Source organism: Mesoplodon densirostris, chromosome 4, assembly GCF_025265405.1.
Source record: "Mesoplodon densirostris isolate mMesDen1 chromosome 4, mMesDen1 primary haplotype, whole genome shotgun sequence".
NCBI classification, from domain to species: Eukaryota; Metazoa; Chordata; class Mammalia; order Artiodactyla; family Ziphiidae; genus Mesoplodon; species Mesoplodon densirostris.
The window spans coordinates 182314694-182340099 of NC_082664.1; the positions used below are offsets into that span (position 1 = coordinate 182314694).

The 25406-nt window shown below is 44.2% G+C and overlaps 1 protein-coding gene across 10 annotated transcripts in view; it reads right to left on the minus strand.

Annotated features, from left to right (window-relative positions):
* Positions 1-25406, minus strand: part of SVIL (supervillin) — a 243371-nt gene that overhangs the window by 94169 nt on the left and 123796 nt on the right. For all 10 annotated transcript variants that reach the window (XM_060097838.1, XM_060097837.1, XM_060097833.1 and 7 more), the window contains exon 4: positions 3362-3453. The gene's annotated coding sequence lies outside the window, so the exon portion shown is untranslated. The remainder of the gene's footprint in view (positions 1-3361; positions 3454-25406) is intronic.

Consider the following 25406-nt stretch of genomic DNA (forward strand, 5'->3'; position numbering starts at 1 on the left):
AATTGGGTCTCTTAGGTGCTTTTCTTGGGAAACATTTTTCTTCAGTTAGTTCTGAGAACAGGCTTTCTGGTAAAGTTATTGTTGAGTTCAGTCTCCCAAGCCTGAGTACAGTAGAACCTTCCAGAGAAATATAAGTGGCAGGGGGACTGCCAAGAACAGCTCTCTCCCTGCCTGCATTTGATACCACAGGCCAGATCCAGAATATTCTGAAGACGTATCTTTCTTCCCCAGGAGTAATCCCCTTTAACTTTTACACGTGGATGGCAGCCACTAATATAAAGACCAGCGACTTCTAAAATAAGTCATCACAAACCTAGAGGAATGAGGGGGAAACCTGATGGCTAAGAGAAGGGGTTTTTTGGGGAAAATAAAAATGTTCTAAAATTGACTCTGCCGATCAATGCACGATTATGTGAATCTACCAAAAGCTACTGAACTGTCCACTTTAAATGGATGAATTGTATGGTATAGGAATTATGTCTCAATGAAACTGTTAAAAAAAAAAAGTAGAGTCATATATTTGGTCCATTTCATAATTCCTTAATGCAAAATCTATTTTAATATAAGTTTTACACAGGTAAAGGGTCTTAATCCCTTGATTACCTGTTTGTGATACACAGTTAAAGGAAGTTCCTTAGAGAAAAATCAATGACCATTTTAGTGTTCAATTTCACGGACGCAAAAATCCCTCACTAAGTGAACAGGAAGAGACTTCTGTAAACTTATAAACGTACATGGAACTCCATGCCATTAAAAGTCATAATCAATTCCAATTTTTAACATGCTATTGCTAAGAACCGAGAGAATAACGAACATGGAAGTGGAAAGTTCACTGGAATAGCTGGGTCTCTGCAACCACGCCTGCCCGAACCGATAAACAGTAAAGACTGCAAAATAAGACTATGGGAATTTAGATGAAATTCAGGGGAAGAGGGACTCTGATACTTTAAAAGCATGTTTTAAAGACCTTGTTAATTTAGAAACATAAATCTTGTGAGAACATAAAGTTAATGATCTTTGGTGAAAATCATAATTTTTATTACCAATTATGTTAAAATGTTTAATAAAACTCATTAATGAGCTTATGCATTTTAAAATTTTGTTATATGTAGAGCTCCAAGTCGTTGAACCTTAAGGAATCTAGGCTCTCATCCTGTTCTTAATTTTTATGATCTTAATATTGTCTATTATTCATCAAGAGAAGGCACTGGGGGCAGGGGAGAGAGGAAGAGGGAAAACTTTAGCTTTATATAACTTTCCCTCATCAGTCAAATCTAAGCTATTGCTAAAATCAAGTTGTTCATTCTTATTCTTTGTTTTGATTGTCTTCATAGACTTTTACATTTGGCTCAGATTAAATTGAGTTTGTCTTTCACAAACAGTCTTAAAAAATTAGAAGGGCCTTTCCATTTCATACTTGGGGTTCCAGGTGGGAACCCTTCACGGCATCTGTCCTACCCTTGACTACGTGGCTTATGACCTGACTTGACCAGTTAATGGAGGACGAATGAGATCACAGTGCAGTGCATTTCACTTCGACGTGCTATGAACTATCAGAATTTTCCTTCTCCCACAAAATCTCACCCGCCTCCTTGTAATTCTAGATATTCTTCTTATTTTGGCCTCCGGAGCAACATAGAATAAGCCTCCACTTCAGTTGACAGTGTTGTTAAGTACTTGAAAACTGAAAAATTTCCCTGTTTGTTTCCACTGGGCCAGATCCCTGGGGTCCTTCAAGTATCCATCTTCATCACCCTGTGTCCAGGCGTACAACCCATTCAGTTCCTCGTGATGCATGCGAATTTGCCAGTGGGCCTGTATAAACTGGTTTTCGTTTCTATTAAAAGACTTTTTTTTCTGGTCTAATTTCTTCTGGGCTTCATCTCATTTTGCTGCTTTTTGTTTTTTTTTTTGGGGGGGGTTGGTTTTTTTCAGAATAGAAAAAAATTCTGACCTTTCATCAAAGCTGTTTCTTCCTTTTTTAATTTATTTTTTATTGAAGTATAGTTGTATAGTTGATTTACAATGTTTCAGGTGTACAGCAAAGTGATTCAGTCATATATATATATATATATATATATATATATATATATATATATATATATATATATATATGACTTTTCGGATGCTTTTCAATTATAGGTTACTACAAGATACTGAATATAGTTCCCTGTGCTATAGGTCCTTGTTGTTTATCTATTTTATATATAGTAGTGTGTATCTGTTAATCCCAAACTCCTAATTTATCCTCCCCGTGCCTCTGCTTTCCCCTTTAGTAACCATAAGTTTGCTTTCTATGTCTGTGAGTCTGTTTTATAAATAAGTTCATTTTTATCAGTGTTTAGATTCCACATATAAGTGATATCTGATATTTGTCTTTCTCTGACTCCCCTTAGTATGATAATCTCTAGGTCCATGCATGTTACTGCAAATAGCACTATTTCATTCTTTTTTATGGCTGAGTAATATTCTATTGTATATATGTACTGCATCTTCTTTATCCATTCCTCTGTTAATGGACATTTAGGTCACTTCCATGTCTTGGCTATTGTAAATAGTGCTGCTATGAACATAGGGGTGCCGGTATCTTTTTGAATTAGAGTTTTCCTCTTTTCTGGGTATATGCCCAGGAGTGGGATTGCTGGAAAAGCTGTTTCCTCTGAAGTAAGGGTTACACAGCTCATCTAGGATGAAGACAGCTTGTGAGCTGGTACTCCCCTGCGTTAGGGTTACATTTGGGAGAAACAAAGCTCAGGTAATGTTCACATCATTTCACGGGCAGAACTAGGCATAGTGGGCTGGTGGCTGATGCAAATATTTGACTGCATATGCATCTTACCCAATGAAAATACGAATTCAGCAAACGTGTGAGTACCTACTTGGGTAAGAAGAGAGATGTTTCCGATGCAGTTTGCACTGCTTGCCCAGTGTGTACCCCAGTTGGGAGCTGAACGATATCAAGTGTAAATGCCTTTCCTAGCACTGGAAAGCCTCAGGGGCTGGAAGCAGTGGGAGGGGGTGGACAGAGAAGAAATGGGCCAATGAGCGGAACCCCCCACCCCTGGAGAAGGTGAGAGGCAGGAAACAGATGAGGTGAGGCTGATTCTAGGAATCCTCTCTCATCCTCTGCACCAGCCTCCAGTGAAAACCTGAGGATGCCTAAAGTGAAAGGAGGGAACTTGTGGAAAGGTGAGGTCTAACCATGCAACAAGAGGGGTACTTTGACGTTGATTCCTGGAAGAGACAGAAAGGTGCACGGAGGAGAGGAGAGCTGGAGGTTAGTGTAGGGCCTCCTTCAAGAAAGTCAGGTCACACAACACTTACACGCACCGTACACTTGTCAACCATCTAGAAGCCTCACCTTTAGGGAGGGCAGCTAAAAGCTGAGCATCGATTCCCCTCTTGTGGTTAGCAAGCGGTTCTTTGTCTTCAAGCAAGAACTCTTTCTGAAAGCTAAAAATAATTCCATTAAGAAAATGTTTAAAGTCATTTTAAACCCTGGTATCTGATATGAACCAAAACAGTACAGAACATAAAAATTATGCTACTGTTATACATAGTTAAACATGTGTGTGTAGATCACAAGTGAAAGGTTTTATTTGGGGGAGTCAATTGATAGCTTTTTTCAATTATTTATGGTTTTGTTAATATGATTTTTGGGTGCAGCTAAATAATTACATCAGCATAGGCGGGGCCGGGGCCTACGGGAGTAAACACATCGCTGCGCTGGGAGTCCGGTGCCTTGGCTCAGAGCGACAACCTCTTCGAGAGCCACCAAGAGCTGTGCAGCCTTGGATTGCTCATTCAGCCTCTCTGTGCTACAGCCTCTTCCTCAGAAAAGCAGCAACCTGTCTAGGTGGTCCACGTGCTTTCCTCTGGGTTGAAATCAAAGGAACAAATGCCTTCAGACAAACGAGAAATCAAGAGGTCTGGAAGGTTCATGAAAACTTGTCTGGGTAAAACAAGAAACAGAAAAGGGAGACGGAGAAAGGAACTGAGCGCTTGCTTCGCACCTGCCTCCTACAGGAAGCCCTCCCGGGTAGGAGCTATAGCTTCACAAGACCCTCTGGGTGTGACCCCCTGAGCGCTGTGCCGGTGCAGGCCTAACAGCCGGCTTCCTCCTCCGCCCACCCTGCCCGCAGCCCCGCAAAGCACCTGTCGGGAAGCACTGGCTGGTGGTGTAAACACTCCCCTCCCCCGGCACCGCCACTCTGCCAGCTACCCCGTGGCTCAGTGACCTATGCACACGGGCACACTCGCTGGGGGCGAGGGGTGCGAGCCAGTCCCAACACCCCCGGAACCACTGCCAGCCTCGGCTTCCGGATCACGAAACCGTTCGAGGCTGTGCCCACGCGGCAAGAACCGTACACGAGGCGCACATGTCGCTCAGGCTCCTACATGGTGCGCCGTCGCCCCAAGACTCAGTACCCACAAGTTCAAGGTCTCCGTGGGGACGTGCCTGGAGTTCGGCGAGCCAGAGCTGCTGCCTTGCAGGAAGCAAACGAACGTAGGGAAACAGGAAACGCATCTTCCCCAGCGACACGATCACCTCTGGAGAGGCGGCAATAGGCCTGCCAACACACCCAGTGCGAAGCTGACCGTCCCTGTTAATGGTCCTCTGTCTGTGCTGGTGCCCGGCAGGGGTGCGTGTCCACAGAGGCCCGAGGGGAGACTGAGGACGTGCTGTGGGTGCCACGTGAGGGGGCGCGTGGATTACCTACATCCCATACGTAAATTAAATTAAATTTCAAGGATCGCCTGCACATTCCAAAATATGACCATCCCATCTTCCTAGAGCCAAGCTCATCTCAAATCTTAGTTATTGCTTATAAATGTGGAATGGGAATGGATGATGAGCGCCACGTTCACATCAAGAGTCTTGAGAATGAGTACAGTCTTTGTAAACCACAGTCCAGCTGGCTTGACGATCCTAAGACACCTGCTTAGGTCAGAAACTTGGAATTAGCCCTGAATTCTCGAGAGTGAATGGTAATGCAGTGACAGTTCTTCTCCGTGTTTTTTTCAGAGGTATGATGTAGTCTAAACCTAAAAATTTAAACAACTGCAGAAAGGTACCCTACTTAAGGAATGGCACGCTATTTTAACTGACCATTTAAGTGCTTGAAATATCCAGATAAAGTTCTGTACTGTCTTTGGGAAATGAAAATCTCAGGAAAAAAAGTCCTGTATTACAATGAAATGATGCAGCCCCTGAAATATTCAACTCCTTTGGCCACTGACCTTGGGGTACAAATATATTATCTCATATTTTCAAAAACAAACATCTGTGTTTCTATTTTTCCCCTTTCATCTGCTCATCAAAAAGCTCAATGAAGCCACTAATAAAGACTAAGAAACTGCCCCCTACTTAAACATTTTGCTGAACTTTTACAGAGTGGGGTTCACAAGCCATCACCCTACACCCCTGGCTTCACACGCACTTACTTTCTTGAAACAAACTACAAATGTGTTTGTGCCGATGGGAAGGACAGCCTCTTACAGGTGGTCAGAAACCAATGGAAAACCAGAGCACATTAGGAAAATCTCTCCGGCCTCTTCATGTGGTTCACTGTAAATGCTGTTTCCACCTGAATTCTCACCTCTCCTGCTTCCTTCCATCCTGGCTGAGTCCTGCTTCTGGTCTGGGACTCAGTTTAAGGTTGTTTCCTTAAGAAAGAACCCTCTGACCCAGTGTCTGTCCCACCAGAACCGAATCTATATTATGCACCTCTGTTATTTTCTCTCATGTTATCCTGTTTTCCTATTTACAGAACATGTTACACGTGTCTCACTTTAAATGATTGATTTTTAAGAATATTTTTAAAAAATCAATAAATGTACAGGGAATGAATGAAGGAATGGCTCCAGTAAAATATTTCAAATGTCTAGTATGACTCACTCTGAAGTGTTTCATGTGTACATTTTATACACTGTTGATGTGATGGGGCAAAGAGCTTCAGAAATACTGAGACTAATTAGAAGGGCATGTATGCAATAACATCAGTTATAAGCTTGCTTTCTCCCTCCCTTCCTTCCTTTCTTCCTCTCCTTCTTTCTTCTTTAGAATAACATATAACTGGGAAAACATCTCTCCTTATTACCTTTGCCCACCTGGCATGCATGTATGAAAATATGTGTATGTTTGCCTGCTTATGAAGTATTCCGTTTTTCAAGTCTCCACCTTCGAGCTAAACTTTTCTTACTGGAATCCACATGGTCATCTTCGCATTTTGTTCCTGCTTCTCCTGCCTCTCTCTCCTATTTTCACCAAATGGCTGCTAACTTCTGAGGAAGCAGATGGGCAGGTCGAACGAATGAGGAGGATGGGTCGGAACCAATGACCCTGACTTAAGATTGTCACAGAGCTGTGACCGACACAAGATCCCCCAAATCAACGTGAAACCAGGTTTTGAAAAAGGTCACGTGTCTGCCCTGGACTTTCGATGCCCGAGGGTACCGGGCAGCAGTGAAAATGCAGGCAAGACACGCTGGTAAAGAAGTCTGGACTCTTCGTGAATGAGCAACCCCTTCTGACCATCATGGCTGGTGAGACACTTAGGGAGGCCGCCCCTACCCCAAAGCCCTAACAGCCTCTTGCTTTTCTGAATCAGAGGCACCCAGAGCAGCATCCTCAGCTCGCACAACTGGTGACTCCAAACCCAAGCTTCGGATGCTGGGTTGCATTCTTCCTCATCGTCACCCACTCGGGGACCAGGGGTCTCTGCCTGGACAACCTCTGTGGGTCTTGGAGGGTTGCCACAGCTCCAGGTGGGATCCTCTATGTCAGCATGAAACTCTCTCTCCATATATAATGAAGACATGCTACAGTCTTCAGTTTTTGGAATTATAATTTTAAAAGCTTCTAATATGAAAAAACACCTTTAATATGTCTTATCTACCTTCATCTCCTCTGAAATGGAGCTCACTCTTCATGACTAATTTGTTCATGCTTCTAGCTCTTTCCTTTTGCTTCAGTAATCTAAAAAGAGCTTGCCCTTTGCTTCCATGATAATTTTTTTTTAATGTGTCCCATTAACCTACTTAAATGCCAGCAATAGCAACACGGGGAAATTTTATTAAAGTGACAGCAGGATATTCTGCTGTTATTACCTTCTATCTTTTACACAATGTGGGATATAATATTAGAATAACTGTTCAGTATCCACACAGTGAAGGGCTCCCCAACATCTGCTCACTCTTCTATTGAAGTTTAAGTTACAAGAGAGGGGAGATGAAATCCATTACCTCATATTTTCACCTCTGGTGTTTGGGTGACTAGATTTCTTTGAAGGAGGCAGGTTCTTGTATTTCCAGCCCATTTTACACTTAGGAGCATAGCAAGGGGGCCACTGTTTTAATAGGTACACGTGAAATAACGCCGTTTTAGAACAGCTGTGTCCTCTGAGTCCCTCTCCACTGAAGTGACTGACCTGCATTCATAGTTCATACTTTTCCTTCCCAACTCCCTTCCTGTTCTTCCATTCTCTTAGTCACTTATTAGGTCTATTACAGCTAAACCAACCTGCTAGGGACGTATCGGGAATGAAGCTGCTGTGGTCTGAATGTTTGTGTTCCCCCAAATCCATAGGTTGAAATCCTGACACCCAAAGGTGATAGTATTAGGAGGTGGGGCCTTTGGAAGGTGATTTTAGGTCATGACGGTGGAGCCCTCATGGATGAGATTAGCGCCCTTATAAAAAGAAACCCAGAGAGCTCCCTGGCCCATTCCACTAAGAGCAGATATAAGAAATCAGCAGTGGGCAACCCGGAAGAGGACCCTCACCCCACCACGGTGCACCCTTATCTTGGACCTCCAGCCTCTGGATGTGAGAAATAAATTTCTACTGTTTATCAGCCACCCCGTCAATGGTAGCTTGAACGAACGAAGACATAGGCCTTAGCTTCTATTAAAAAGATGGCGAAGATGAGAAATACGGGAGATCGTGTCAAGCACTAGAAGAGTGGGATTTCATGAGTCCAGTGAGACAACCTTACTGACAACCGTGCCTCCTCACCTGACACACAGATGTGCATGCAATTCGTCAGAGCTTTACCCCGTCCCGTGCGCTCACAAGGTCAGCGCTAACATTTCCAAATGCAGAGCCAGGCTCCCCCGGGCGAGGACAGCGGTGACACAAGTGCTTGTCCCACTGCTAGTGACACACACACGTGGACCGTAAGGAAACGGCGTCTCACGTCATACATCAGGAGCAGGGGCATCCGAGCGGAAGGAGGCGTGGATCTGGGTCGGGTCCTTCTAGCCTAATACAGTGTATGTTGAAAGCCACACCTGGGTGTGTAAGAGAGAATTATTTTGTGCCTCTCCTTGAAAATCTCAAAACCTGTTAGGGACAGCGATGTACTAGGAGGCATCTGAGATAATACAACTGCCTGGTTTGGTACAAACTTTAATTTTTGTACTATCTCATATCAGTTATGATGTACTGTGTCAGGTAAATCAAATGAGCACCCATAATATCCTGCAGCCAATGGAATTGAAGTGCAGAAAGGTTAAGAGACCAGGCAGCAAGGACTCACCTGGACAGGGGAGTGGGTGGACGGGTGGAGGGAGGGAAGTAAGGGGAGAAGAAAGGGAGAGAGGGAGGAGGAACAGGCTAGATCCTTCCTTAAACAATGAAGAGCTCCCTTACTCGAGGGATAGACTGCAAAAAGGACATCCCACGCTTAGAGGCAGGTATGAGACAGAAAAGGTAACAGCCCTTAACAAGTTTGTAATGACAGAGATACCAATAGCCGGTTTTGCAAATAGTTCCCATAAAAAGCATTAAATACAAAAAGAATCTTTGCTGAGTGTACTAAATCAGCTCGCTTCGCATGTTTTAACAAGTCAAACTCTCGGGAAAAAACATTTTTTTTCAAACGTTTAAAACTCATGAATTAGGAATGTAGGAGAATAATTTCAAAAGCTCTTACAAATCGTCAAAACTTAAGATTCCTTGAGCAAAGACTACTTTACCTTGGAACTATTCTTCGACGCGGGAATCCAGCAAGGCTTAAGTTTTTCTTGTTCAAATCTAAGGGGAAAGAAATAATATAAGACTGAGATACCCACACAGTCAGTTAAAACCAAAAAAAAAAAAAAACTCCAATGGGAAAAAAAATTCTTCAGTCTCCCTTTGAGAGCATTTAAGAAAAAGGAAACCATGATCCAGAAATGTGAATACAAAAAGGACACCTTTATGAATCAAATTCCACCACATACATTTTACTTAGGCAAGTTTGTTTTGGTTTTGGTTTTGGTTGATAGTAGCCAAGATACTCCATGGGTTAAAAAAAAAAATTCTGACAGAGTTCAATGCTATCATTTAAATTCTCTATGGCTACAAGAGTAACTCAAAGTAATTAAATACTGAAAAACATGGATATTATCCTCAGGAAAAAAAAAAAGGAGCGAAAAAAATTAAACAATTTTGGTTCAGGTAACCAGGAAGGTTGAAAGTCATCACTGCCTAATATATTTGAGATGCTTTTAAAGAATGCTTGGTGGGGGGCAGGCACATGAGGGGTTGATGAACGGTGGGGTGGGAACACTTCAGCTGTGTTTTTATTGCCTTCATTAAGATCTAAATAATAACAATACATCGAATTCGCCACTTATTTATTTTTGAAGACAAGACATATATTATGTAAAGACAGCTGGTAACAATCCCATCCAGCAAAAACACACATCGAGTGAGTTAATGAAAACCAGGCACAGACAAATTTATAGCCGGCTTTGGGTAAGTAATCTGTTTTACAGGTTTTGGCATATAGCAACCGTTTGTCCACCCAGAAAACCACAATTAGACCACTTACAGAAATTCCTTCCCCCGTGGAAATTCCTTTTACTGTTTAATATTTGGGGGCAGAAGCTTGAGGAAAAGGAGGTACAAGATATACCAGATGCCAACATGTCATTAGTCATTAAAATACATCCTGAATCCCGGAATTTGGAAATTCCGACCAACTAGAGAAATACAACAAAATGAAATGTATATTGCCAGTTAAACATCTAGGCTTTTCTGCTAATTACACAAATATCTTTGTGACACATTTAGAAAAAGAGAACTCAGTTCGAAAAGCTATCAAAGCACAGGCAGATCAGCTTGGTGCTTTGTGTCGACCTAGATGGGTGGGATAGGGAGGGTGGGAGGGAGGCTCAAGAGGGAGGGGATATGGGGATATATGTGTGCATATGGCCGATTCACTCTGGTGTACAACAGAAACTAACACAGCACTGTAAAGCAAGTATACTCCAATAAAGATGTAAAAAAAAAAAGCTATCAAATATCGTAGAAGAAAATTCCTGAATCGGATGCCTCAATTGTTCAAATCACTTCCTAATCGTGCATTTGGGCTAGAAAATACTTTTATAGACAATGGCTGACTTTCCAATGTGTCATTCAAGATAACCTAAGCATCTCCTTTTGGTTCAATCAGTGAACTGAATCTGAGATGTCACTTCAGTAGTTACATTGAGAGCACATCTTTTCCTCTGGGCTCAAAAGGAAGCCACTAAAAAGACAACATTTTGTTCCAAACAGTCTCCCATGAAGATTTCGTAAAAAGACAAACACCACTGCCTACTGGAAATAATTTAGTAGATATAACATTTGGTTTAGAAAAATATTTTAGCTAAAGTACAGCACATCCAGAACTTAATCCAAAGTTTGGGCATTCCAATATAATCTGCAGTGTTTCCTCCATAAAGGCTTTAGTGGTTGAGCAATATCTTTAACTTACAACAGAAAAAGAAAAGTCATGTTTCTCAGCAATCACAAGATAAGCTAACTTATAAAGTCAATGAGACATTTAAGGTATCCTTTGAGAAAACCACAGAACCGTGTAACAGGGGCATCCAAGACAAGATGGAGGATGCAAGACATTCCCGATGTTATGAAATAGACACTTCAGTGCATTTTGCATTTCTCTCGCCTTACCTTGTTTCTCAGAGAACTTGAAAGCTCCCGAGTAGCTAGAAATCCCTGGGCTTCTGAACATGGTTGCACACAGAAAGTTCAGGGACAGAGCCTGCTCCACAGCTAATTCTCAACCAGCCACGGCCTGAGGCCTGTCTGAGCAAAACTAGGTTGAGCTTTTCACAGCACAGGGCTAGAGCAATCAGGCACTGGTGTCCCTGAGAGTACAGTAAACGCACAGCAAGAAACTGCAGGCTAGAAGAGCTCAAACCCCGTAATCAGATTACAAGCAGAAATTAGGCCTGTGGATGCTGAAATAGACTGGATTCCAGGGATGGGACATTTATGAGGTTACTACTTCAAAGCCATGGCCAAATCACAGCTTCTGCTTAGGAGACAATGCTGTAACCTAACTACCATCGGGAGAGTCAGGACAACTCCTCCCTGCCTTAAAAATAAACAAACAAATAAAAACAGAACCATACAAAGACTCTCAATGTACTGGGAAGAAGGGAAGACTCCTAACTATTCCCAGGCCGCTCCGAGTCTGGCTTTGGCTGAGTTCAATGAAATACTTTATCGAACAGGGAGCCAAAATCCCATAGTTAAGAGTTAAGATTATCAACAACATATGAGTGAAATTGTGCGAAAAGAAAAGACAGATATTACTAGAGGTTCAAAAATTTTAATTAGAGACAGATGTTCTTAAGTATTACTTATTCTACGGACCCTGTTTATTTTACTTTTTAAAAAAACATTTTAAAATAAATTTATTTATTTATTTATTTATTATTCATTTTTGGCTGCATTGGGTCTTCGTTGCTGCGCACGGGCTTTCTCTAGTTGCAGCAAGCGGGGGCTACTCTTCGTTGCGGTGTGTGGGCTTCTCATTGTGGTGGCTTCTCTTGTTGCGGACTATGGGCTCTAGGCACGCAGGCTTCAGCAGTTGTGGCTCGCAGGCTCAGAAGTTTTGGCGCACGGGCTTCAGTAGTTGTGGCTCACAGGCATGGTAGTTGTGGCTCGTAGGCTCTAGAGCTCAGGCTCAGTAGTTGTGGCACGCAGGCTTCAGTAGTTGTGGCTCGCAGGCTCAGTAGTTGTGGTTCGTGGGCTCTAGAGCTCAGGCTCAGTAGTTGTGGCACACGGGCTTAACTGCTCCCCGGCATGTGGGATCTTCCCAGACCAGGGCTCGAACCCATGTCTCCTGCGTTGGCAGGTGGATTCTTAACCACTGCGCCACCAGGATGTGAGACCTTCAGTTTTGTAGTAAACCCAAACCTGCTCTAAAAAATGTCTTTAAAGCAGGTTTGGGTTTACTACAAAAGCGAAGTTCTCACATACTCCCCACCCCACACGTGCACAGCTCTCCCCATCATCGACATCTCCCACCAGATGCTACAGTTGTTACCAAGGGTGAACCCTGGTAACATTGATCCATCATAGTCATCATAGTCTAACTGCGAGGTTCCCTCTTGGTGCTGTACATTCTATGGGCTTGGACACACGTACAATGACACGTACCCATCACTTTCTCTGCCCTCAAAACCCTCTGTGCCCTGCCTATTCATCTCCCTCCCTTGGAGACCACTGATGGTTTTATGTCTCCATAGGTTTGCCTTTTCCAGAATGTCATGTAGTTGGAATCAGACAGCATGTAGCCTTTTCAGATAGGCTTCTTTCACTTAGTACGTCGTATGCATTTAAGGGTGCTCCACATCTTTTCATGGCTTGACAGCTCATTTCTTTTTAGTGCTGAATAATATTCTGGATTATAACTGGATGGAGCACAGTTTATTTATCCATTTGCCTACTAAAAGACATCTTGGTTGCTTCCAAGTTTTGGCAATTATGAATAAAGCTGCTCTAAACATCCATTGTAGGCTTCTGTGTAGGCTATACATTTTCAACTCCTTTGGGTAAATACCAAAGAGTATGATTGCTGGCTTATATGGTAAGAGTATGTTTAGTTTTGGAAGAAACTGCCAAACTGTCTTCCAGAGTGGCTGCACCATTTTGCATTCCCCCCAGCAATGATGAGAGTTCCTGTTGCTCCCCATCCTCGCCAGCACTGGGCGGTGTCAGTGCTCTGGATCTTGGCCATTCTGATAGGTGTGTAGTGGCATCTTACTGTTGTTTTAATTTCCATTTCCCTGATGACATATGATGTGGAGCATCTTTTCAAGGGCTTATGTGCCATCTGTATCTATTCCTTGGTGAGGAGTCTGTTCAGGTCTTTGGCCCAAATTTTATTCAGTTGTTTGTTTTCTTATTGTTGAGTTTTAAGAGTTTTTTGTATATTTTGGATAACAGTTCTTTATCAGATGCATCTTTTGCAAATATTTTCTCCAAGTCTGTGGTTTTTCTAATTCTCTTGATATTGTCTTTCCCAGAACCGAAGTTTTTAATTTTAATGATGCTCAGCATATCAATTATTTGTTTCATGGATCGTGTCTTTGGTGTTGCATCTAACAAGGCATCACCATACCCAAGGTCATCGAGGTTTTCTCCTAGGTAATCTTGTGGCAGTTTTATAGTTTTGTGTTTTACATTTACGTTTATGATCCATTCTGAGTTATCTTCCATGCCCGGTGTAAGGTCTGTCTAGATTATTTTTTTTTTTCTTTTTTTTTCAACATGTGAATGTCCAGTTGTCCCAGCACCACTGGGTGAAGAAACTATGTCTGCTCTATTGTTTCGGTTGGGAGTCTCTGCTCCTTTAAGTAAGACACGACTCCCTGTATCGGCCTGTGTTCTGACCTTAGAGGCAGTGGTTTGGTCCTCCCAATTCTGACGGACCCAAGAACTACTGTTGATTTTTCAGTCTGTTCAGCTTTGTACTTGTTGTTGGGATGAAGTGGTGACGTCCAAGCTCCTTACATGCAGAACCGGAAATGCTGGAGTCTGCTGTTCATTTTTAACTGCAGCGTGTAGCGGGTGGGGCTAAGCAGTGATAAGGCAACTCCAGACAAACACGCGATAATTAGGGACTCTGACCATCTGACAGCCAAAAGGAGCACTAAAGAGAGCCTAGGACAATCGTCTCCTTCACAAGGTGAGGAGGAAACAGAGGGCTAGAGAAGCAACTTGTGCTGGGTACACACTTGCTGAGTGACGGAGCCGTAGGGTCCTGAGGGGAGGGGTGGGATCGGGACATGATTTGCACCCATTCACTGCGCCCCCCCCAGGAGGCAGCGACCCTGAGCCTGTCCATCTTTGTATGTTTAGTACTGAACACTCACCTGCTGCACAGCCAGCCTGCAGTGAATGTTTGCTGAATGGTCATAGGAAATAATGCAATACTCTTTTCCTAAAGGCTAGAGGTGCCATTCGAAAATGATCTGTATTGAATTTATATCCTGCTTTCAAACCAGACTGATTTAAAGTGATTTCTAAACGACAAACTTCACTTGGAAAGGAAGACTTATACGGCAAATTCATTAAGGCGCGGCAACGGAAGGCACGTTGGCCATTCCGTGGGGCAGCGGCATGTGGCATTTTCTCTTTACTGCTGATTACTCCAACCCTCCTAAAGCTGGGATGAAATGGCAAATAGGGCAGGTGAAAAGAACTCAGCGAGGAACAACAGAAGTGCTCTGGATAATCGAAGCGGAAACTTCATCGTCAGGCCACGGCTAAAGGAGGGGCAAGAAGCCAAAGGAGCTGTAGGAAAAAGAGGAGGGGGGATTGTAGAAGCAACTGATTCTGAAAATGAATAAGTAGATAAGATGGAATAATGTTTGTGTTTATAAATAACCCTTGGTAAAGAATTTAATTTATAAAGCACAGTACTTACATTCCTGAAAACTACTCTTCCTATAGTATTCTCAATTAGAATTATCCTAAGTGACTCTAAATGTTTCTTTTGAATTATTATTATGGAATAATTCTGGCTTAAAATTTTTAAATGCAATTCCAGTACAGAATAAAATGAATTTGGATATTCTCTTTAAGTTGGTCATGGGATCTTCCTAGGATGACTCATCTCACCCATCAGTTAGGATACAAAGCACACAGATTTAAATACGGCTTCATGGTTAAAAAGAAAAAGCACAAAAGTCTTTATTAAACTACGGATATGCAACTTGACCTCCTATTTAAGTACCCCATCCATGTGAAACCAAAAAAGACTCAAAGAAAGCTACATCTTACATCAGTAGAAAGTAGCCATGAGATCTTTTCATTCACTCTCCAATAATTAGAAATAATATTATGAATAATAATATAATAATTACATATTTAATAATTGTTATATTATTTTAGGCTGGCTCTTTCACACAGGGAGCTGCAAAGTAGGCAAACGTTTCCTTACATCATTTTGTAGGTGAACATGTTCTATTGATCTGAAGAGAAAGCTGTAAGTTGTGATTGTGATTTTCTTAAATTTCAGGGAGAAGATATCTTAATTTAAAACTGTGATGGTGGGCCTCCCTGGTGGCGCAGTGGTTGAGAGTCCGCCTGCCGATGCAGGGGATACGGGTTCGTGCCCCGGTCTGGGAGGATCCCATGTGCCGCGGAGCGGCTGGGCCCGTGAGCCATGGCCGCTGGGCCTGCGCATCCGGAGCCTGTGCTCCACAACGGGAGAGGCCACAACAGTGAGAGGCCCGCATACCGCAAAAAGAAAAAAAACAAAAAACAAAAACAAACTGTGATGGTGCTGTACAGTAAGTCTCCTACAAACGAGCGAGTTCTGATCTGAGAGTGCGTTCCTAAGTCCAATTTGTTTGTAAGTCCAACAAACTCAGCCTAGGTACCCAACTAACACAATCAGCTATATAGTACTGTGCTGTAATAGGTTTTATTATTTCACACAAATAATACATAGAAAGCAAACAAATACAAAAATCAAACATTTTTAATCTCACAGAACAGTACCTTGGAAAGTACAGTAGAGCAGTAAGTACAACAGCTGGCATACGGGGGCACGTTCGCATCTTTGAAAGTTTGCAACTTGAACGTTCGTGTGTAGGGGAAGTACTGTATTTCCTTTCCAACAACATCACTGAATCACTGGTGGTACACGAGACACACACAATTCTCTGCCACTATGTCCACTTAGAAACACTCATCTTTTCCTTTTTCAAAGCACAATAATCTGCAATACTCAGAAGCAATTCTTTATGGAAGTAAAATATTTTATTGGATGTTTTTGAAGTTCTAATCTTGACATTAAAAAGAAATGAAATCCCTGGTGGTGCAGTGGTTGAGAGTCCGCCTGCCGATGCAGGGGACACGGGTTCCTGCCCCGGTCTGGGAGGATCCCATATGCCGCGGAGCGGCTGGGCCCGTGAGCCATGGCCGCTGAGCCTGCGCGTCCGGAGCCTGTGCTCCACAACGGGAGAGGCCACAACAGTGAGAGGCCCGCGTACCGCAAAAATAAAAAAAAAAAATAAAAAATAAATGAAGCCAATGCTTAAGTTTCCCATAGATGAGCATGCAGAAAAGCTTTGGCACAAGGGGCATCAGTGTGTGAATGGGAGGGGCGGAGGGAGGTCGCCATCACAGGCCTGGGCACGTCATGTCACGACGCGTGGGTGGTGGCTGGAGGGGCACTAGATGACCAAGAAGGACTGAGGATGGGCCACCAAGATGCCGACGCCCCACAGTGGAACCAGTAAGACAACTGAACAGGCCTTGGTAAATCCAAAATCTTGGAGTCTGGGAAAACTGGAGCTGAAGAGGCCTTTCTGATCACTTGGCCTTCTTTTTTATTTTTATTTTAAAAATTTTTATTGAAGTATAGTTGGCTTATAATGTTGTGTTTGATTTCTGCTGTACAGCAAAGTGATTCAGTTATACATATACATACATTCTTTTTCATATTCTTTTGCATTATGGTTTATCCCAGGATATTGAATATAGCTCCCTGTGCTCTACAGGAGGACCTTGCTGTTCACCCATTCTATATATACTAGTTTGCAACTGCTAAACCCCAAACTCCCAATAAATCCCTCCCCCGCTTGGCAACCACCAGTCTGTTCTCTATGTCTGTGAGTCTGTTTCTGTTTAGTAGATAAGTTCACTTGTGTCATATTTTAGGTTCCACATATAAGTGATATCATATGATATTTGTCTTTTTCTTTCTGACTTACTTCGCTTTGTTGATAATCTCTAGGTCCATCCATGTTGCTGCAGATGGTATTATTTCATTCTTTTTTATGGCTGAGTAGTATTCCACTGTGTGTATATACATACCCTGCATCTTCTTTATCCATTCCTCTGTCAACAGACATTTAGGTTCTTTCCATGTCTTGGCTACTGTAAATAGAGCTACTATGAACACGGCGGTGCATGTATCTTTTTAAATTACAGTTTTGCCCAGATATATGCCCAGGAGTGGGATTGCAGGAGCGTAGGGTAGCTCTATTTTTAGTTTTCTGAGGACGCTCCATGCTGTTCTCCGCAGTGGCTGCATCAGTTGACATTCCCACACGTGCCTTTCTTTTTGCACAATGTTAGAGCACTCTCTCGGGATCACACAGCTCATGGTGTGGCAATGCCAGGCTGGAAGTCCACACCCTCTCACTCTCCCCAGGACGAGTCCCACATTAGCCTGGGCACAAAAGAACAGGGGCCACTGCTGTAAACTCGTCCTGGACTGAGGTCATGGTGTCCCCCAGCCCGAGAGCCCGGGTTGCCTTAATTGGCAAAAAGATCAGTCTGACCCCAAGAAGAGGAGGCAAGCCAGCTGCTGCTGGCTGCTTTTTACAAATCTCACATGATTTCCTGGTCTGGTTTTGGTGCCACAGATGTTCATCAAGACCAGGGCTGACTCCAGACATGAGTAACCAGGGTGTATCTGAGACCCAAAGCAAAGACGGAAGCCAGTGTGCCTGGTGCGGGTGGGTGTCACGAACCAAGGAGGCGGCTGGTAAGTCTGATTCCTCCTCCCCTCCCCAAGGCCCTCACCTCATGGCAGAAGGACAAGGTACGGATGTTATTAGCAACTTGGAAGAGTGTATAAAACAGTGACTCAGGAATTCTACTTCTGGAAATGCACCCAGGGAAGGAGGAGGAGGATAGTTACCACAGTTGTGTTTATACACGTGTAAAGCTGGAACCAGCCCACACAGGGGGACATGCAGAAGAATGGGTAAACCAATCACACAAGAAAACCAGATCTGAAACTCCATTGGTGATTTGAACATTTTTCATGATATGTGAGATACACACACAGAGAGACCTTATCAGAAAGACAATAAACATCCCAAAGCATTAATTATCTCCCAACTCAGAGATAACTCTCTCCATGTTTTCCCCTCTCTATTTCCAAAGTTTCCACAATAGGCATGGATGGCTTCTATAATTACCAAAACAATTAAGTACAAATAAAGATGGAGGTAATAGGTCCTTCTGAGATCCCAAGGCTTAGAGCTGGCCTAAAAATCCAGGGCAAAATCATGATCGGAAGTGTGCCCATGGGCCGATGGCACAAGGTCAAACTGCCCATTTCTTCTCAGCCTACTGTAAGCGTTTCTTGGCTATAAATAAAGCTGACCCAGAGATTGGCCAATGCCCTCAATGACACGCAACACAGGCCTTCTCAAACTTGACCCCGGGTGGGCCCTCCTTGAGACTCCTTCTAAAGTCGTCTTGTCTTTCCTGAAATGTGAGGCTATTACGGGTAGCATGAATATGAGTGCTGGGGGAGCGACAGAAAGAAAAGGTCAAAGATTCTCCAGGGATGTCTCGTAATGGGAAAACCCAGCGAGATGATTCTCGTTGTACAGCTGTGGACAACGTCACTAGGAGGCCAGGTAAGAAGGGTCACCTCCTCCATTGCCAAGGTCCAAAGATAAGGTGTCGGATGACAAAGGATCAAGGTGTTAAACCCCGAGGGAGTGTGCTGCGTGGTCACGGCTAGACCATGGGGCCGGCGGTCCTGTGGCGGGTCCTAGCTGAGGACATTCATGCATCCCCACAGGACAAGGGGCAGCTGTTCTTTGGGAGTCATCACCACGGTGGACGAAATGGAAACAAAGCCAGTGAAAAGGGAAAGAGCCAAATTCCCCAACTGGCAACCAGCCATTTTTCTACCATACCCTGTGGGATGACGGGCAGGAGCCGGGAAGACCTGGCCAGGCTGCTGACAGCACGGTGGGGTGGGCGCAGGGCTGAGCGCTCCAGGGCAGCGGTCCCCAACCTGTTTGGCACCGGCGACTGGTTTTGTGGAAGACAATGTTTCCTTGCCCGGAGTCAGGGGGGAAATGGTTTCGGGATGATTCGAGCGCATTACATTTATTGTGCACTTTATTTCTATTATTATTATTATTGTATTATTATTATTATCTATTATTATCTAATATACTACTATATTCTATATTCTATTATTCTATTATTATACTGTAATATATAACAAAGTAATTACACAATTCACCATAATGCTGACGGGAGGTGGTAATGCGAGCAATGGGGAGCGGCTGTGGATACAGATGAAGCTTCGCTCGCTCACCCGCCACTCACCTCCTGCTGTGAGGCCCGGTTCCTAACAGGCTAGGGACCGCTACCGGTCCACGACCCGGGGGTTGGGCACCCCTGCTCTAGGGCGCTCACTCCTGTGGTTCTCTCTAGGAGATCCTACTAGTATCGCCCCCTGCAGATGAGAAAACTGAGATACGGTGTGACCTGGGAGAGATAGGCAAGCCTAGATTGACCCTGTAAAATGCATCTCTAAAGGCAAAACAGCCATTCACTGGGCAGGCAGCCAAAATAAAAATCAAAGAGGGAAATACAAAGGCGAGGTCATGACTCAGTGAGAAAATGATGCGGAGGCACCCTGAACACTGGAACATGTTATTTAATCCATGCAGGGATCTACATACTGAAAAGACCTGCAGGTACAGGGCACAGGGCTGTGTGATGGCACCCTGTGTTTCTTATCGTGCTCCCTGAATTGCAACTGGGGCAGCCCCAGACCACAGGAAAGTGACCTGAAATTTAAGGCAGTACAGGCTGGTGTGAAATGGTGACTCACAATTGTCCGAATACACACTATTGTGAGTTATCAGTGCATTCCTAAAATTAAGAAGTGCCACACGATTTTAATGAAATCTACCATAAGCTACTACAGTCGATGGCTGGGCTGACATTCCAAAGTGAAGGATATATTTTTACAGCCTACGAAAGGAGTCTTCTGTACGCTGGCAGCAGCTGTAAATGGTATTCTCATTTTCTTTAGTGGATTTTATTTATGTGCATAGACTCTTAATCCGGGGCAGAATGGCCGGCCATGAGGTAATCCCATCAGCGGGGAGACCGTTTGGTCCCTTTCATTTCCCTTTTATCACACACTGGTTATTCATGTATTCCAGATTCCTCATTTTAGTGTGCATTGTGAAATGCTCTGTAAATTTTGGTTAGTGGTAATATTTAGGGCAAGTCTGCAAATAAAATTTGGTGTTGTGTGATTATGTAAGGTAATTTAATACAGGCCACGTATGCAGAGATGAAAAGGCGAAAGTTCTTTCAACAATAAGCAATATGACCACTCAAAGATATTTCTTTATCAGATGTGCTGAAAGAACCATGCCAGTCTTGCTATATTCAAGAATTCGTTTTTAAAGAAAAGGCCTACTGCAATCCCTCAGAAGACTTGTTAATGCTTTACATTAAATGTTCAAACAAGTAATGCTAACATTTGTTGTGAGAATTGAATCATTTGAACTTCTGGCCGATTTTGAATCTATAGCTAGTGAATCTTGCTGGAAAACAATCCAACGAGCTTAGAGAGGATAATCAACTGTTTCTCAGAGCAAGAGAAAAATAGACAAAGGTCAGTTTCGTGCTTAAGATATACAGACAGTGGAATATTATTCAGCCTTAAAAAACGGCATTCTGACACATGCTATGAACATGTGTCATAGATGAACCTTGAAGACCTCATGTTCAATGAAACAAGCCAGACACAAAAGGACAAACCTTGCATGATGCCACAGAGAAGAGGTAAAAGCAGAAGAGTCAAGTTTATAGACACAGAAAGGAGAGTGCGGTCACCAGGAACTAGGGGGAGAGCGTGCTGGGAAGTTCATGTTTGATGGAACAAATTCAGCTGGGGGAGAAAGAAAGCCCTGGAGGTGGATGGTGACGATGGCTGTACGACAATGTGAATGTGCTTAGGGCCACTGAACGGTGCCCTTCAAAATGGTTAAAGTGGGGGACTTCCCTGGTGGCACAGTGGTTAAGAATCCACCTGCCGATGCAGGGGACACATGTTCAAGCCCTGGTCTGGGGAGATCCCACATGCCACGGAGCAACTAAGCCCGTGTGCCACAACTACTGAGCCTGCGAGCCACAGCTACTGAGCCCACGTGCCACAACTACTGAAGCCCAAGCACCTAGAGTCCGTGGTCCGCAACAAGAGAAGCCACTACAATGAGAGAAGCCCGCGCACCGCAACGAAAAAAAGCAGCCCCCGCTCGCCACAACTAGAGAAAGCCTGCACGCAGCAATGAAGACCCAACGCAGCCAAAAATAAAATTTAAAAAAAGAAAAGAAAAAAAATTTTTTTAAAGGTTAAAGTGGTAAATTTTGTGTTACGTATATTTTACCACAATTTAAAAAAATGTACACTGTAGGTAAAGCACAGACAGACACAAAATGCAGGCAGGTGCTGGACATCCAGGGCACAGTTCCCCTGAAGGGCAGGGGACCAAAGACGGATGCCGACCTGGGTTGGGTAGACACCAAGGATGTTCTTGACCTGTCAGGGCACCAACACACCAAGAGTCCTTACGCGGGGATGTGATGAATAAACAGACACTTAGGTGTTTACTGTATAAAATCTGAAGCTATCTCCTAGAACATCATAAGGTGCAGACACCCTTTCTTTAGAGCAGCAGGGGCCCAAGCCCCATCTCACTGAGGGGATACCCCATCACAGGGGAAGGACACGGACATGATTACAATGATCGAGGAAAGAAGGAGAATGCCAGCCGCTCAATACTCACTAGTGGATGGTTTTCACATGAACAGAAAGCAAGGAAATACTGAATCATCAGATAGGAGAATTTTTTAAGAGTCTAAAAATCCAGATGGCAGACAAGTAAACATGTAAAATCACTGTTGATATCTGATAGACCTTAACTGTTCAGAGTTATGCCAGAGTGATTTGAAGGAAACAGCTCTGAGTAAAAGAATTTCTGGGCTTCCTTGTCCTCAGAAGGGCATCTTTTTTTTTTTTTTTTTTTTTTTCTTTTTTTGTGGTATGTGGGCCTCTCACTGTTGTGGCCTCTCCCGTTGCGGAGCACAGGCTCCGGATGCGCAGGCCCAGCGGCCATGGCTCACGGGCCCAGCCGCTCCGCGGCATATGGGATCCTCCCAGACCGGGGCACGAACCCGTATCCCCTGCATCGGCAGGCGGACTCTTAACCACTGCGCCACCAGGGAGGCCCAGAAGGGCATCTTAATAAAAGCAACACCATGGCCACCTCCACAATACTCAGTGTGAAAACCCAAGAAAAATGCAGCAATCTGCCATTCCCAGTGCCTCTAATGTCTCCCAAAGGTTATGTTACCTGGTACCCCAAAGACCTTACCTAGAGTCTGAAAACAGGTTCCAATGCATTTGCTGGTTGATTGGGGCCGGGGGGAAGAGGGGTGTCAGTGACACCTGACTGTTCGTGGTGGTTTTTCCCTTGGCAAGAGTCACCGAGAAAGCAGATCCTGTGCTCACACATTGAGTGGCAATGGAAGGTCATGAGAAAGATGTCGAAGACGTATTCTACTCTGCTCGCAGAAATGACTAAAGATATATTTGCACTTCTGAGTCAGTTTCACACCTGATAAAAGGCAAATGATGCCAAACATGGGTGCCCTCAGAGTCATGTGGGGTGCTTGTTAAAAATGAAGGCCCTCCCCCATTCCCTGGTGGTCCAGTGGTTAAGACTCTGTGCTTCCGAGACTTCCCTGGTGGTGAAGGGGTTAAGAATCCGCCTGCCAATGCAGGGGACACGGGTTCGAGCCCTGGTCCGGGAAGATCCCACATGCCGCAGAACAAATAAGCCCATGTGCCACAACTACTGAGCTTGCGCTCTACAGCCCGCAAGCCACAACTACTGAAGCCCACGAGCCACAACTACTGAAGCCCACGTGCCACAACTGCTGAAGCCTGCATGCCTAGAGCCCGTGCTCCGCAACAAGAGAAGCCACCGCAATGAGAAGCCCGCGCACCGCAACAAAGGGTAGTCCCCGTTCGCCGCAACTAGAGAAAGCCCGCGCGCAGCAACAAACATCCAACGCAGCCAAAAATAAAATTTTTAAAAAATAAATAAATAAATAATCTTTTTTTTTTTTTTCTTTTAAAGGCTCTGCTCTTCCAATGCAGGGGGAGCGGGTGCGATCCCCGGTCAGGGAACTAGGATCCCACATGCTGCGCACTGTGGCCAAAATATTTTCAAAAAGAAATATATATATAACAGAGCTGTAATTATATGTAAAAAAAATAAAATGAAGGTCCCCCTGCCGCAGACGATTCTGAGATGGTCGGAAGTTTGAAAACCACTGGTCGGAAGTTTGAAAACCACTGGTCCATGCCATTTGTGATGTAAGGAAATAGAATCAGAGGACGAGTTTGATGAAGGAAGGCTTCTTCCGTACGGTGACTGGTGAGCCTGATGAGTGGCGAGGAGAGGGCTGCACGTGGCAGGAGGAGGGGGGACGAAAGCCTGAGAAAGGGGATGAGGACGATGCTTAAAGGAGGGGGCCCCCTCCAGGAGCTGAGGGGGGCCCGACCAGGCCATTCAGAGGTAGGGGTGGCAATAGACAGCCTCCTGGATTGGGATGGGGGAATACATGTGCTGTGAAGAAACATGGGAGCTGTCACTGAAGCCCAAGCAGCAAAAGAAATGTCGGGTCCCCTTCACAGCCGGACACCAAGCTGAAACGTCATACTGCACGGTCTGCAGGCGGTGAGAGAACAAACCCTCTCTCAGGAACAGAGAGGGGCCGGCCGGCATCTCCTAACATGTGGCCTGTGTGCCTCTTAGCATTTCAGCCTCTGAACTGGGACTGTAGACAGTGAAATGCAAAAGCTTCTACAAACCACATTTTGGGGATTAAGAACCCCAGGACTGTGACCCCTCCCCAACCTGGCTGCCCACGGCGCTCCTGGGGCTTGGTCTCCGTTAGACGTGACCAGCCAGCCTTCACGTCCCGGCCACTTGAAGCCGGTGAGACAGAGGTCTTCAGACCTCTGGAGCCACCTCTTCTCACCCAGGATTTACTGAGCAACTACTAGAGGTCAGGCACCAGGGCGTCGGTACTGTGAATCAGTTCACGGTCTGGATGAGGAAATCACCTAATACATCAAGGGTGGATGCTTGTACATGGCACTGCAGTCCTTTTCTCCCTGGTATCTCTGACTCTTTGAAAGTTTCTCTGCTTCTTCCATTACTCCCATCAAGTACGTGTATTTGTCTTCCCAGGTATGCTACTCTTCCTGGGTCTAATGAGAGGACGTTCCACGAGCTTTAGACCAACCGAGAACACAAGCAGAATTGAAGGAAAACAGTGCAGGGGTCCTGCAGGGACTCAGTCCCCATAACAGAGAACTGACGACTCCGCCTTCCTCCTCTTGGCCTTCAAACCACCCAGTGATACGAGCTGAAGCATTTCAGCTGTGACAGCATGTAAATAAGCACGTAACTGTAGAGTCCTAGACAAGTATAAATTATCATATGACTTTCTACATTTATACAGATTCAGAGTGAAATATTTATTGTGGCTCCACCGTAGCTAATCACTTATTGAGGTGATTAAGGAATAATCAAACACAGTTTGTTTAAGCAGCATAATCGATTTGAGTCAGTGATTAAATCATTTTCCTCCTCTTTGAAAAAGGCAACACTTTCACTTTCCGAAGCCAGTGACTATGCCTCAAAATCAAACACCCATTTATCATTAAAGCTATATCCATATATTTTAAAATCAAATGGGAAAACTCAGTTGCCCACCCGCCAGAATTCTAACTTCCACATTCAACGTAACTAGGATGTCAAAGCTTCAAGCAATAGTCTTGGAACTTACGATGCAGGAGACTTTTGCGGCTTCTAATAGTGAGCCTCACATTGCACATCCTTACGGGAAGCCTCTTACCTTCTCCCGACACCTTTGTGAGGCATAAAGAAAACCCCCACTTGAGAGACCTCTCTGCTCCTTCTCATCCTAGACACAGTTCATCTTTTTCTCTTTAAAATTTGAAGTGCAACATATACAATGGAATATGAGCCATAAAAAGAAACGAAATTGAGTTATTTGTACTGAGCTGGATGGACCTAGAGTCTGTCCTATAGAGTGAAGTAAGTCAGAAAGAGAAAAACAAATACCGTATGCTAACGCATATATATGGAATCTAAAAATCAATGGTTCTGAAGAACCTAGGGGCAGGACAGGAATAAACCGATTAGACTTGAGGACACAGGGAGGGGAAAGGTAAGCTGGGACGAAGTGAGAGAGTGGCATGGACATATATACACTACCAAACGTAAAACAGATAGC